At 39.9% G+C, this 13,324-nt stretch overlaps 1 pseudogene across 1 annotated transcript; it reads left to right on the forward strand.

Moving 5' to 3' along the window:
• The first annotated feature begins 9,381 nt into the window (after window positions 1-9,381).
• Window positions 9,382-11,699, forward strand: LOC128589567 (heat shock protein HSP 90-beta-like; annotated as a pseudogene). Its single transcript, XR_008381109.1, has one exon. The product of XR_008381109.1 is annotated as a heat shock protein HSP 90-beta-like (transcript).
• Window positions 11,700-13,324: the final 1,625 nt, after the last annotated feature.

A 13,324-nucleotide genomic window follows, 5' to 3' on the forward strand; every position in this document is an offset into this window, starting at 1 on the left:
CCTGTAACTGTAGTATCAAAATCAGAGTATAATAATAAAGCTTTGTCTACTTCAATACTCTAAATAAAATGTTAACTTCATTTTGAAACAATTTTTGGTGAAACAATTTAAAAAGAAGACATATATATGTTTCAAAAATTTTAAGTATGCTTATAAAACTTCTTTATTCCTTAGCTAAATATCGCTTAACTATGATGCATTTATGGGCTCATACAATGTTTTGGAATATTCTAGTTGGGTGAATTTGGTGCCCAGGCAGTGATCTGGTGCATTGCTAGTCTAATGTGGTCCATGAGCCAATGCCCCTGTGAACTCGTTGCTACTAGGCTGCCACAAGATGACTAGAAGCTCAACCGGGATCTACGCCAACTATACTGGTAAACTAAAATGTTTTCCTGATGGCATGAATTTCCCATAAAGCAAGAAGTCTGTTCATTTATATGTTGGGGTAAGTTCTTTTAACTCCTTAGGGACCAATGACAGTTTCAGGACTGGGTCGTGTGAGTAGCGCTGTTCTAGTACATTTTTAAGTCTAAGGCAGGCAATGGGATGCTTAAGGTCTTGGGTTCTGGAGGCAGGCAGCCCTGAGTTTGAATCCTAACCTGGTGACTCAGTAGTCAATGGCCTGAAAGGCAGAAATGAGTGTCTATCACGGAGGCAGCAGGTAAGGTAGAATGAACAGGACAAGGGAAGGGCCCTAGCGTTTCATATCAGAACATCTGGCTGCTTACCTGGAGGAAAAAGAGGCCTTAAAGGAGAGAAGGTACATTCATTACACACACACACACACACACACACACACACACATTGTGTAGGCCTTGATGCAGAGAAAGTGCTCAAAGTATTTTGTTTACTCAGCTATACTTATTGTGTGACATAGCATACTGGCTTCCTAGACTTAGTTTTATACAAAAATATATTTCTTATTCTGGGATCTGGTAATCCACATATATTAGTCAATATTTGCATTGATAGAGATCTCCAGCACTGATTTTACTAGCCTTATCAAATCACTAATAAATAAGGGAATTCCCCTAAAGTCCTGACATATTTAAAATACTTTTAGAGTCATGTCAATATTTTGTAAGTTATAGATAAGTGCAGTTAATCCCAAGATGACTCATGATGTGTCTATGTAGCTACTGCCGTTGGTGTAGCCTTTCATCACTTGGTTGGCAGAGTTTCAAGCAAAGATGGTAAAAATAAAATCTGCAGGGAAGAACAAGCATTAATTTGGGCATTACTCATCTCTGTTTACCTACCTAACTCCCAAACCAGGTTCTGACTAGGTAAGTATAGGAAGGAAGACCCTCATTAGTCCCTTTCCTCCAAATCCAAATTTATGGAAACATGAAATAATGATTAATTATCAAGCCCTAGCATAGAACTTTACACTAAGTGCCTGGCTCAGGTGTATGTTTAAAAAGTACACGGAAGGGAATAAATGATGTCTATTGTACAGACACAGCTTCTCATGTGTATCTCCTCATATATGACTATAATCTGTGCAAGCTCTTGGTGCACCTGCACATGCTTCCTGAGTGCTTATACAATCATATGTGCTATTGTTGTTGAGCTAACTCAGATTTATCCAGTTCCTCTTTCTATTTCTTCTTGTAACTATAATTGCGTCCTCCTATCTTGTCCTGTCTCAAAGATTATTGCCCTCCAATTTATTCTAAAGCTGCCAGAATGGATTTTCTAAGCTGTCAATCAGATAATGTCACTTCCCATTAGAATCCTTCAATGGTTGTCCATTGCCCTTAGGATCAAACCCAAACTCCTTGGCATGATCTGGGCCCTGCTTGTTTCCTTGGCCTCATTTCCTCTTATTCTCTGGCTCAGTCTAACTACAAATACTACAGTATTTGCAACTCCTTACTTGTTCCAGGCTCTCTCATTGCCTCTTTCATGCTCCTCCCTCTGCCAAAATATCTTCTCCTTTCTCATATCAGTCTGTCAAATTCTTCCTGTATAGTTACCTTATGCCAGACGCCTTTCCTGCTGGTCTTCTCCTGTGGTACCACCACTCAGATAACTTGTAAATTCTGTAATAAAATAATCATTATTCATCTCTGCACCTCTCATTAAACTATGAGCTCCCCAGAGGCGTGCAGGGTTTTCCTCTTTGACTTTCTAATTTCAGTTTCTATAACAGACCTGGAACATAACAGGTGCTCAATTAATGACGAAATAACAAATATTTAAAGTACTAAGCTTAAATTGCTCCACTGCACATCTGAAAAATAGCCAGGAAAAATGTAAAATACTACTCTGGAATCCTTAACTTTCAAAGCATAAAATAGCCAATACTAATTCACCCACAATTCCAGATGATGTCAGTGATGAGGGAGCAGAATGAACAGACATACTACTTATCACGAGTTCAAGAAGTTTATTCGTTACGTCCTTACCCTGGATCTTAAACAGTGTTCAGACCCAGTTGGTTTCCTGGCTGTATTGTTTCACAACAGGAAGTGCACAGGCATCATGTGTGGGCATACCCCATAAATAGCCTGCATTACTAAATACCCCTTTACATTAACGAAAAGACTGTATTCTTTTCTAAAGGTCATAGTAATAAAAATAGTGATCTGGTTTTCAAGCACTTTAAAATATCCATTTAGTTGCATTAGGGTTTTTCAGTGACTCAGAGTGGGAGTTTTAATTTTAACTGTTAATAATGTCAGTGTTTCAATGACCACAGCTTGATTTTGAGGTTGATACCTGACTTGAGTAGTTAACTGAATAATGCAGTTTGCTGCCCTCTCACCTCCTTAGTCTTAAGGTCTTGGACCAGTAGCACTCAAGAGATGGTATAGATGGTGTTTATCTAAGTTGCCTTTGGACAGTCAGGGCGTTACGGCCACGAATACATAGACACTACAACTCAGAGTATGAACACCAAAGACAAAGAGGGAAAGGGTCAGTCCTTTGTCTTTGGCACACACATAAAGGAACTCCTGAGAAACACACAGTTTTGTGATGGCAGACGTTAGTGGTTGAATGGACACAAGTTCTCCACCAACTGTTAGCTGTTATGTGGCATCTGAATGGGCTCCCAAGCAGGCTGACCTATTATACTCTTCTAAGGATCTGTAGCCCTGAAGACCAGATGTCTGGGCTAAAGTCTTTGTCCTCAGAGAGACCTGTGAGCATTTTCCAGATGAAAAAATGAAGCAAATTGTACAATCTGTTCTCACTTACTTCTGTAGTTACAGGGGACTTGTGTTGGACAATGCACAGCCAATTTTGCATTGCTTTTCCTCTTTTGGGTCTCAAAGAGTTAGAAAAAGCATAGCATACATCACAGATTACGCTGAGAATTTTCTAGGCAATATTAAGAGAGATGAACACAAGTTGTCAATTTCATATCTGCAAATATCCTGTGGGTCTCTATTTCTCAAAATAAATGACTCCTCCTCCTGGGGCAAATCCTGTCTCTGGGGCACCCATCTGGCCCCTCTTCTTTTCCGTATAAAACCACTAAGAAAACCTTTCCGTGTGGTACAAACTGAGTAGGGGATTTGGTTCCCAAGAAGTTTTCCTAGAGATTATAGATAAAGAAAGGCAAACCATCACAATTTCTTTTTTTCTTTCTTTTTTTTTTTTTTTTTGTAGAGACAGAGTCTCACTGTACCGCCCTCGGGTAGAGTGCCATGAGGTCACACGGCTCACAGCAACCTCTAACTCTTGGGCTTATGCGATTCTCTTGCCTCAGCCTCCCAAGCAGCTGGGACTACAGGCGCCCGCCACAACACCTGGCTATTTTTTTGTTGCAGTTTGGCCGGGGCTGGGTTTGAACCCGCCACCCTTGGCATGTGGGGCCGGGACCCTACTCACTGAGCCACAGGCGTCGCCCCAATTTCTTTAACATGGAAATTTAAACTGCCTGAAATTGGTTTCAGCATTTTGTAGTTTAGCTACTTGCTAACTGCTTGTTACAATTTAGTCAAAAATAACCTCTACCGTGGTAAAGCCAAGAGGAAATTACTACCCACTTGTTAGTTTTTCCTTTTTTTTTATTTTTATTTTTGTAGAGACAGAGTCTCACTTTATCACCCTCGGTAGAGTGCCATGGCATCACACAGCAACCTCCAACTCCTGGGTTTAAGTGATTCTCCTGCCTCAGCCTCCCGAGTAGCTGGGACTACAGGCGCCCGCCACAACGCCCAGCTATTTTTTGGTTTGCAGTTCAGCCGGGGCCGGGTTTGAACCCGCCACCCTCAGTATATGGGGCCAGCGCCCTACCAACTGAGCCACTCTGCCTCAGGTTTAGAAATGAGTTGCATCTTTCATTTATTTATTTATTTATGTGAGACAGTCTCAGTGCAATGGCTTCATAGCTCACAGCAACCTCAAATTTCTGGACTCAGGGGATCCTCTTGCCTCAGCCTTCCTGAGTAGCTAGGACTACAGGTGCCTGCCACCATATCTAGGTAGTTTTTGTTTGTTTGTTTGTTTGTTTGTTTAAGTAGTGATGGGTTCTTGCCCTTGCTCTGGCTGGTCTCGAACTCCTGAGCTCAAGCATTCCACCCACCTTGGCCTCCCAGAGTGTTAGGATTACAAGTACGAGCAACCACGTCTGCCCATGAGTTACATCTTTTAGACTGCCCACATTTGTTGAGCCAGAAGATATTTGTCCTTTAAGAAGAGGTTACATGTTAAGGTCTTTTCTGGCCAAGATCTGGAAAAGCCTCATTCTCTGGGGTCTCCTTTGAGGAGAGTCGCCTGCGACCCTGCCCTGAGCTGTCATTCCTATTCTCCAGAGGTTTCTGTTCTGATCCATCTGAAGTAGGGATGAACTGAATTCCTTTGTAGAGTTCAAAAAGGATAGGAAGGCCTTCTAGGGTCTGAAGTTCAAAACAAAACAAAGAAAAACTGTGACATTACCTTCATAGCCAGTTGGTTTGTTCTTTCTTTGGACTTAGACAATTGAAAGAGCAGGGCCATGCTCTGAAAGGATGCATGAGGCAGCCTCCAGTCAGTACTTGGAATATTAGAATCTCAATGCTGAGAGGTCAAAGAAAGCCTAGGGTTCATTGATAGGCTTACTTACAAGAACAGTCGAATATTTTTTATTAATTGATTGTGATAGCATTGTCAAAGAGGTGTCCCTGGACTACCTTTGTGAGACCACATAGAAAAGTTTTTTGAAGTAGCTGCTTTGTCAAAGATCAGATGGTACTATGAGGATGGTTTTAGATCAGGGTTTTCTGCTCTGATCCATTGGTATATGTCTCTGTTCCTGGGCCAATACCACGCTGCTTTGGTTACTATAGCCTTATCCAATAGCTTGAAGTTTGAAAAAGTGATCTCTCCCAATTTATCCTTTTGCTTAAGGTTCCTTTGGCTATTTGGACTCTTTCAGTTCCATATGAAGCATAGAATTATGTTTTCTATATCTGCAAAAAATGGCATTGGTATTTTAAGGGTGATGGCTTTGAATCTGTAAATCACTTTGGGTAGCATGGGCATTTTAACAATGTTGATTCTGCTGATATATGGGCATGATGTATGTTTTCATTTCTTTACATCCTCTGAAATTTCCTTCCTCAGCAACTCATATTTCTCCCCCATAAGAGGCCCTTTATCTCATTGGTTAAACATATTCCTAGGTATTTTATTGTCTTTGTTCCTATTGTGAAAGGTAATGAATCACCTATTTGATTCTTGGCTTTATTGTTTTTGGTATATAGGAATGCTATCGGTTTGTGTACATTGATTTTGTATCCTAAGACTCTGCTGAGTTTATGTATTAATTGCAGAAGGCCCTTGGGAAAATCTTTGGGGTTTTCTAGATATAAGATCATATCATCAGCAAAGAATGACATGTTGATCTCTTCTGTCTCCATTTGGATGCCTTTGATTTCCTTCTCTTGTTTGATTGTTCTGGCTAGGACTTACAGCTCTATGTTGAATAAAAGTGGTGATCTTATCTATTTCTAGACATAAGTAAGAGTGTTTTTGATTTTTTCCCATTAAGTGTGATATTGGCTGTGAGTTTGTTGTATATGTCTTTTATAATTTGGGGGCATGTTCCATGTAGGCCTAATTTGTTACGAGTTCTTGTCATGAAAAGTATGCTGGATTTTGTCAAAATATTTTCTCTGTGTCTATTGAGATGATAATATGTTCTTTGTTTTTGCTTCTGTTTATGTGATGAATCCCATTTATAAACTTGCGTATATTGAAAGATGCTTCTATCCCTAGAATGAAGTCCACCTGGGTGTGGTGAATTATTTTGTTGTTGTTGTTCTATTGAATTCATTTTGCTAAAATTGTATTGAGAATTTTTGCATCTATATTCATAAGAAATATTGATCTGTAATTTGCTTTTTATGTTGTTTCCTCTCCTGCCTTTGGTATTAAGGTGATACTGGTTTCATAGAACAAGTTAGGAAGGATTCCTTCCTTCTCAATGTTATAAAATAATTTTTGCAATATAGGTAGTAGTTCTTATTTGTAGGTATGGTAAAATTTGGCTTTTTTTTTTTTTAAGTTTCAGATTAATGTAAGAGTACACACAATTGGGTTACATTCTTTACATATGTTAGGTAAAGTCCAAGTTGCAATTGAGTCCTTCACCCAAGAGGTTTGCCATATACACCCACATTGTACCAATTAGGTGAGAGCATACCTTATCCCCTCCTTCTTGAATTCAAGTGTGTTATTCTCGCTCATGGGAGTGTAGTTGTTCATCTACCCAAGTGCCCATCAACCCATGAATGGATAAATAAACTGTGGTATATGTATACTATGGACCACTATTCAGTCCTAAAGAAAGATAGAGACTTCGCATCTTTTATATTTACCTGGAAATATCTGGAGAACATCCCTTAAATAAAGTATCTCAAGAATGGAAAAGCAAACATCCAATGTCCTTAATATTAATACGAAACTAGTAGATGAGCAAGTACATGTCGTTGGAAGGATTTTTTTTGCTGCTTCAATTTCATAACTTGATAGTGGTCTCTTTAGGAGTTCTGTTTCTTCCTGATTGAGCCTAAGGAGGTATGTGTTTCTATGAATTGGTCCATTTCCTCAATGTTTTCCAGTGTATGTGCAAAGAGTTTTTTTATAGTGTTCAGAAATGATGTCTTATATTGCTGTAGTATTAATTGTAATATCTACTTTTTAATTTCTGATTGAGCTTATTAGGGTCCCTTATTTTCTGTTTTTGTTTAATCTAGCCAAGAGGCCAGTCAATTTTGTTTTTCTTTTCAAAGAACTTTTGTGTCACTGATCTTCTGTATAATTCTTCGGTTGTTGACTCATTTAGTTCTGCTCTGACCTTAGTTACTTCTTTTCTTCTACTGGGTTTGGGATTGGTTGATGTAGAGAAAAAGAATCCCTATTCAATAAATGGTGCTGGGAACATTGAATAGATTGAAACAGGATCTGCACCTCTCACCAGTCACAAAAATTAACTCACAATGGGTAACAGACTTAAACTAAGGCACAAAAATATAAGAATTATAGAAAAAAAGTTGGAAAAACTCTTACAGACATAGCCTAGGTGAAGAATTTATGATGAAGACCCCAAAGGCAATCCCAGCAACAGAAAAAAATTAACAAATGGAACCTGATTAAATTAAAAAGCTTCTGCACAGCCAAGGAAACAATCAACAGGGTGAACTGACAACCTACATAATGGAAAAAAATATTTGCTTGCCATACATCTGATAATGGGCTGATAAGCAGAGCCTATAAAGAAGTCAAGCAAATCAGCAAGAAAAAAAAATCAAACCTCATGAGGATATGGGTAAAAGACATGAACAGAAGCTTTTCATAAGCAGATACACTAATGGCTAATAAACATATGACAGAATGCTCAAAGTCTCTAATCATCAGGGAAATGCAAATCAAAACCACAATAAAGTCTCACTTTCCTCCAGTGAGACATCTTCCTTCTTCCCACAGGTACTCAATAGGAAAAGAACTACGCTAGATATGCAACTAAAACTCAAAAAAGAAGCAGAAATCTTTATCTGTGAGAAGACACAAAGATTCTTATTTTACCACTCATTACATAATATTTAAATGTGAGTACCTTACCCTCTTAGCATGGTAGTTTTCCTCCATCATTGAAATGGGCGACAGTCCTGGCCATTTCATTAAGTAGCCATCCCAACAAGTAAGTAGTTTTTGAGTAATTTTTAAAAACACAATACTATACTACATACTGGAAAGAAGAAAAGTCCATCTAATCTATTAAATATCTATTCCTTATTTCCTATAACCAGGAAGACCAGTCAATGTACAACTAGGGAGGCAGAAGGTGCATTGTAAACTGTACTGTAGACAAACTACAGTGTAACATAGACAAATTGCATAGAGCAGATGTGAAGATAATAAACATATAACATTGTTAAAGTCCAAAAAGATTTAGCAAATGCTAATTGTTCTCAAGTGATTCATAAAAACAGTAATTCAAGAGGCATTTTTTAAGTATCTGTGTGCTGGCTCTGTAGACATAATAGACATTTAAAACACAGGCTTTATCTTTCAGTAGTTTATAGTTTATCAGTGGAAATTAGTCATGAGCCCCCAGTTTTAATAATATCTATAATAAAGAAAAAGTCTTACCTTTCCAGACTAGATCACTCCTTGTTGTAGAAAGCAATCAACTTTTTCTTTATGCAAATATGTTATGCTATTAATTTGATAATTATTGGTTTAACTTCCTTTTTCCCCTATTATAAAAGTAAGCTCACTTAGAACAGGGACTATGACTCTCCAGTTTGTCATTAACTTAGCATAGAGTTTTATATACAGTGGGTACTTAAATATTTTTAAACTAATAATATTAATGAACACATATTTCTTATATTATATATATACATTATTATATCGGTAACATATTCTACCATTGATTATTACATATGATACCAAAATTCTAGTAGAAGAAGTAGAGTGGGTAGAAGGCCCATTCACTGAGGTAGGAAGTACTGAAGGACCGATAGATTTTTAAAGGATGAAATTCATATTTTGTCTTATATTTTTTATTTTTTTTTATTTTTTATTTATTTATTTTTTTTTTTGTTTTTGTAGAGACAGAGTTTCACTTTATTGCCCTTGGTAGAGTGCCGTGGCATCACATAGCTCACAGCAACCTCCAACTCCTGGGCTTAGGCGATTCTCCTGCCTCAGCCTCCCGAGTAGCTGGGACTACAGGCGCCCACCACAACGCCCGGCTATTTTTTTGTTGCAGTTTGGCCGGGGCTGGGTTTGAACCCGCCACCCTCGGTATATGGGGCCGGCACCCTGCTCACTGAGCCACAGGCGCCGCCCTGTCTTATATTTTTTAATTTAATTTTTATAGAAGCTTGGAAACTGCTCTTGAGTCATCCCTGCGTAGCTGTGGTGCTGCGTGCGAGTCTGATAGCCCCGACCCACCTGATTACTAGTACTTATAGCTCTATTTCTTCAAGATGCCTAAAGAAGTGTACCATGGAGAGGAGGAGGTGGAGACTTTTGCCTTTCAGGCAGAAATTGCCCAGCTTATGTCGCTCATCACCAATACTTTGTATTCCAACAAGGAAATCTTCCTTCGAGAGTTGATCTCTAATGCTTCTGATGCCTTGGACAAGATTTGTTACAAAAGCCTGACAGATCCTTCCAAGTTAGACAGTGGTAAAGAGTTAAAAATTGACATCATCACTAACCCTCAGGAACGAACTCTGACCTTGGTGGACACAGGCATTGGTATGACCAAGGCTGATCTCATAAATAATTTGGGAACCATTGCCAAGTCTGGTAATGGTTCCCAAAGCATTTATGGAGGCTCTTCAGGCTGGTGCAGATATCTCCATGACTGGGCAGTTTGGTGTTGGCTTTTATTCTGCCTACCTGGTGGCAGAGAAAGTGGTTGTGATCACAAAACACAACGAGGATGAACAGTATGCCTGGGAATCTTCTGCTGAGGGTTCCTTCGCTGTGCGTGCTGATCATGGTGAGCCCATTGGCAGGGGCACTAAAGTGATCCTCCACCTTAAAGAAGACCAGACAGAGTATTGAGAAGAGCTCCCAGTTCATAGGCTATCCCATCACCCTTTATTTGGAGAAGGAACGAGAGAAGGAAATCAGCAACGATGAGGCAGAAGAAGAGAAAGGTGAGAAAGAAGAAGAAGATAAAGATGATGAAGAGAAACCCTAGATCAAAGATGTGGGCTCAGATGAGGAGGATGATAGCAGTAAGGATAAGAAAAAGAAAACCAAGAAGATTAAGGAAAAATACATTGATTGGGAAGAATTAAACAAAACCAAGCCCATTTGGACAAGAAACCCTGATGACATCACCCAGGAGGAGTATGGAGAATTCTACAAGAGCCTCACCAATAACTGGGAAGACCCCTTGGCAGTCAAGCACTTTTCTGTAGAAGGTCAGTTGGAATTCAGGGCATTGCTTTTCATCCCTTGTCAGGCTCCCTTTGACCTCTTTGAGAACAAAAAGAAAAAGAACAACATTAAACTATATGTCCATCGTGTGTTCATCATGGACAGCTGTGATGAGTTGATACCAGAGTATCTCAACTTCATCCGTGGTGTGGTTGACTCTGAGGATCTGCCCCTGAACATCTCTCTTGCTTCATGCTTCAGCAGAGCAAAATCTTGAAAGTGATTCGCAAAAACATTGTTAAGAAGTGCCTTGAGCTCTTTTCTGAGTTAGCAGAAGACAAGGAGAACTATAAAAAATTCTATGAGGCATTCTCTAAAAATTTGAAGCTTGGAATACATGAGGACTCCACTAACCGGCGACGCCTCTCTGAGCTGCTGCGCTATCATACCTCCCAGTCTGGAGATGAGATGACTTCTCTGTCAGAGTATGTCTCTCGCATGAAGGAAAGACAGAAGTCCATCTATTACATCACCGGTGAGAGCAAAGAGCAGGTGGCCAACTCTGCATTTGTGGAGCGAGTGCAGAAGTGGGGCTTTGAGGTGGTATATATGACTGAGCCCATTGATGAGTACTGCGTGCAGCAGCTCAAGGAGTTTGATGGGAAGACCCTGGTCTCAGTTACCAAGGAGGGCCTGGAGCTACCCGAGGATGAGGAAGAGAAGAAGAAAATGGAAGAGAGCAAGGCAAAGTTTGAGAACCTCTGCAAGCTCATGAAAGAAATCTTGGATAAGAAAGTCGAGAAGGTGACAATCTCCAATAGGCTTGTGTCTTCACCCTGCTGCATCGTGACCAGTACCTATGGCTGGGAAACATGGAGCCAACATGGAGCGGATCATGAAAGCCCAGGCGCTTCGGGACAACTCCACAATGGGCTATATGATGGCCAAAAAACACCTGGAGGTAAACCCTGACTACCCCATTGTGGAGATGCTGCGGCAGAAGGCTGAGGAGGACAAAAATGACAAGGCTGTCAAGGACCTGGTGGTGCTGCTGTTTGAAACTGCACTGCTCTCCTCTGGCTTCTCCCTTGAGGATCCCCAGACCCACTCCAACCGCATCTATCGCACGATCAAGCTAGGCCTAGGCATTGATGAAGATGAAGTGACAGCAGAGGAACCCAGTACTGCTGTTCCTGATGAAATCCCACCCCTTGAAGGTGATGAGGATGCATCTCGCATGGAAGAAGTAGATTAGGAGTTCATACTTAGAAACCTTTTGCCCTCTGTATCGTGTTACCCATGGTTCCCACAGCCTTTGAGTGGCCATGTCCCACTTGGCTTCTTCTGCTGATGTCTAGTTTTTTCTTTAATTGACTGTCCTTGGGTGTAAGGCAGGAAACTAAGGTCTCAAGCCCTATTCCCTCCTGAGTTTGACCAACTGGATGTTGTGTATTGTTTTTTTATTTTGGAATTAAAGTATGCAGAATAAAGAAGATGCAGTGGCTCAGTGAGTAGGGCGCCGGCCCCATATGCCGAGGGTGGCGGGTTCAAACCCAGCCCTGGCCAAACTGCAACAAAAAAATAGCCGGGCGTCATGGCGGGTGCCTGTAGTCCCAGCTGCTCAGGAGGCTGAGGCAAGAGAATCGCGTAAGCCCAAGAGTTAGAGGTTGCTGTGAGCCGTGTGACGCCACGGCACTCTACCGAGGGCGGTACAGTGAGACTCTGTCTCTACAAAAAAAAAAAAAAAAGAAGAAGCTTGGAAACTTAAAAACTATCACCTCGTTCATTAATGAAAAGGTAATTTCATGGTCTCCCTAAGTAATTTATCCTAAGTCTTACATTCTTTCAGCTAAGCAGCATGGTTTTTTAAACAGCAAATTCATTTAACCAACATTGAGTGAGCATTTATCCTGTGCAACGCATTCAGTAAGATACCAGGATCAATGTTTTGCACCAGTCTTCAAATGGGAGAAAAACAAACATATAAACAAAATAATTATGAAATAATTCAATGTGGAAAATGCAATATTAACTAAACTCAAGGGAACATGAGGAAGTTACTTATATTATTGAAGCAGGAGTGAGAATAAGAAAAAACTTCCTATATACCCTTGTAAGATGCCCCGCTGGTGTAATCCCACCAGTCTGTGAAGCTAGTGAATGATGCCCCATGATCATATCAATGGACACAGCTATGATTTAATAATAAAAAAAAAAAACTTCCTAACAGAGAATTCATCTGAGTTGAAATTTAAAGAGCCTGCTTAGAAATGAGTTGGGTACATGGATCATTGCTGGGCCTAGTGGGGGTAGAGAAAGAAGACTGGAAAACCAAGATTAATAAAATACACACACAAATAAAATAAAATAAAATGCACAAAGTTTTTCACTTGATCTTAGCCAAAAGGCCGAGAAGCCATAATACACAAAGTTTTTCAGCATGAAAAAGAAGACAAGTACTATACCATGAAGATATTTTAAGGAATAATAAAGAGTCTGGTGTTTATCATATAATGGATGTTAAGGAAACATTGCTGGATTCTCAGTTCAGAAATGGCATTGTCAAATATTCCAGTTTTAAAAATGCCATTCTGTTAGCTGTATTGAAGATGAACTTGAGAACACTAATTCTGGAGTGGGGAAAGCAATTTAGACATGACTACAATTGTCCATTGTAGAGATGCTAAGAGTCCCAGTCAGGTTGATGGCTGCTCATCTGGAGAGAAGCAAACGGACTGGAGAAATATTTAAACAGTGAAGTCAGTAGGAAATATTGAAGCACAGAAGCACTGAATCTGAAGATCAAGGAAGACTAAGAAGTTAAGGATGAACCCATGTCTCTAACTTGGGTTGGTAGGTAGCAGTCACAAGAAGAGAATCAAATAGGGAGAAGGAAATGAGTTTAGGTTCAGACCTTTATTAGAGTCTGAGGTTCTAAATGGCATAGACTGAAACTAGATTCTAAGACCAGTGCTTTTTTGTT

Source organism: Nycticebus coucang, chromosome 1 (genome assembly GCF_027406575.1).
Source record: "Nycticebus coucang isolate mNycCou1 chromosome 1, mNycCou1.pri, whole genome shotgun sequence".
NCBI lineage: Eukaryota > Metazoa > Chordata > Mammalia > Primates > Lorisidae > Nycticebus > Nycticebus coucang.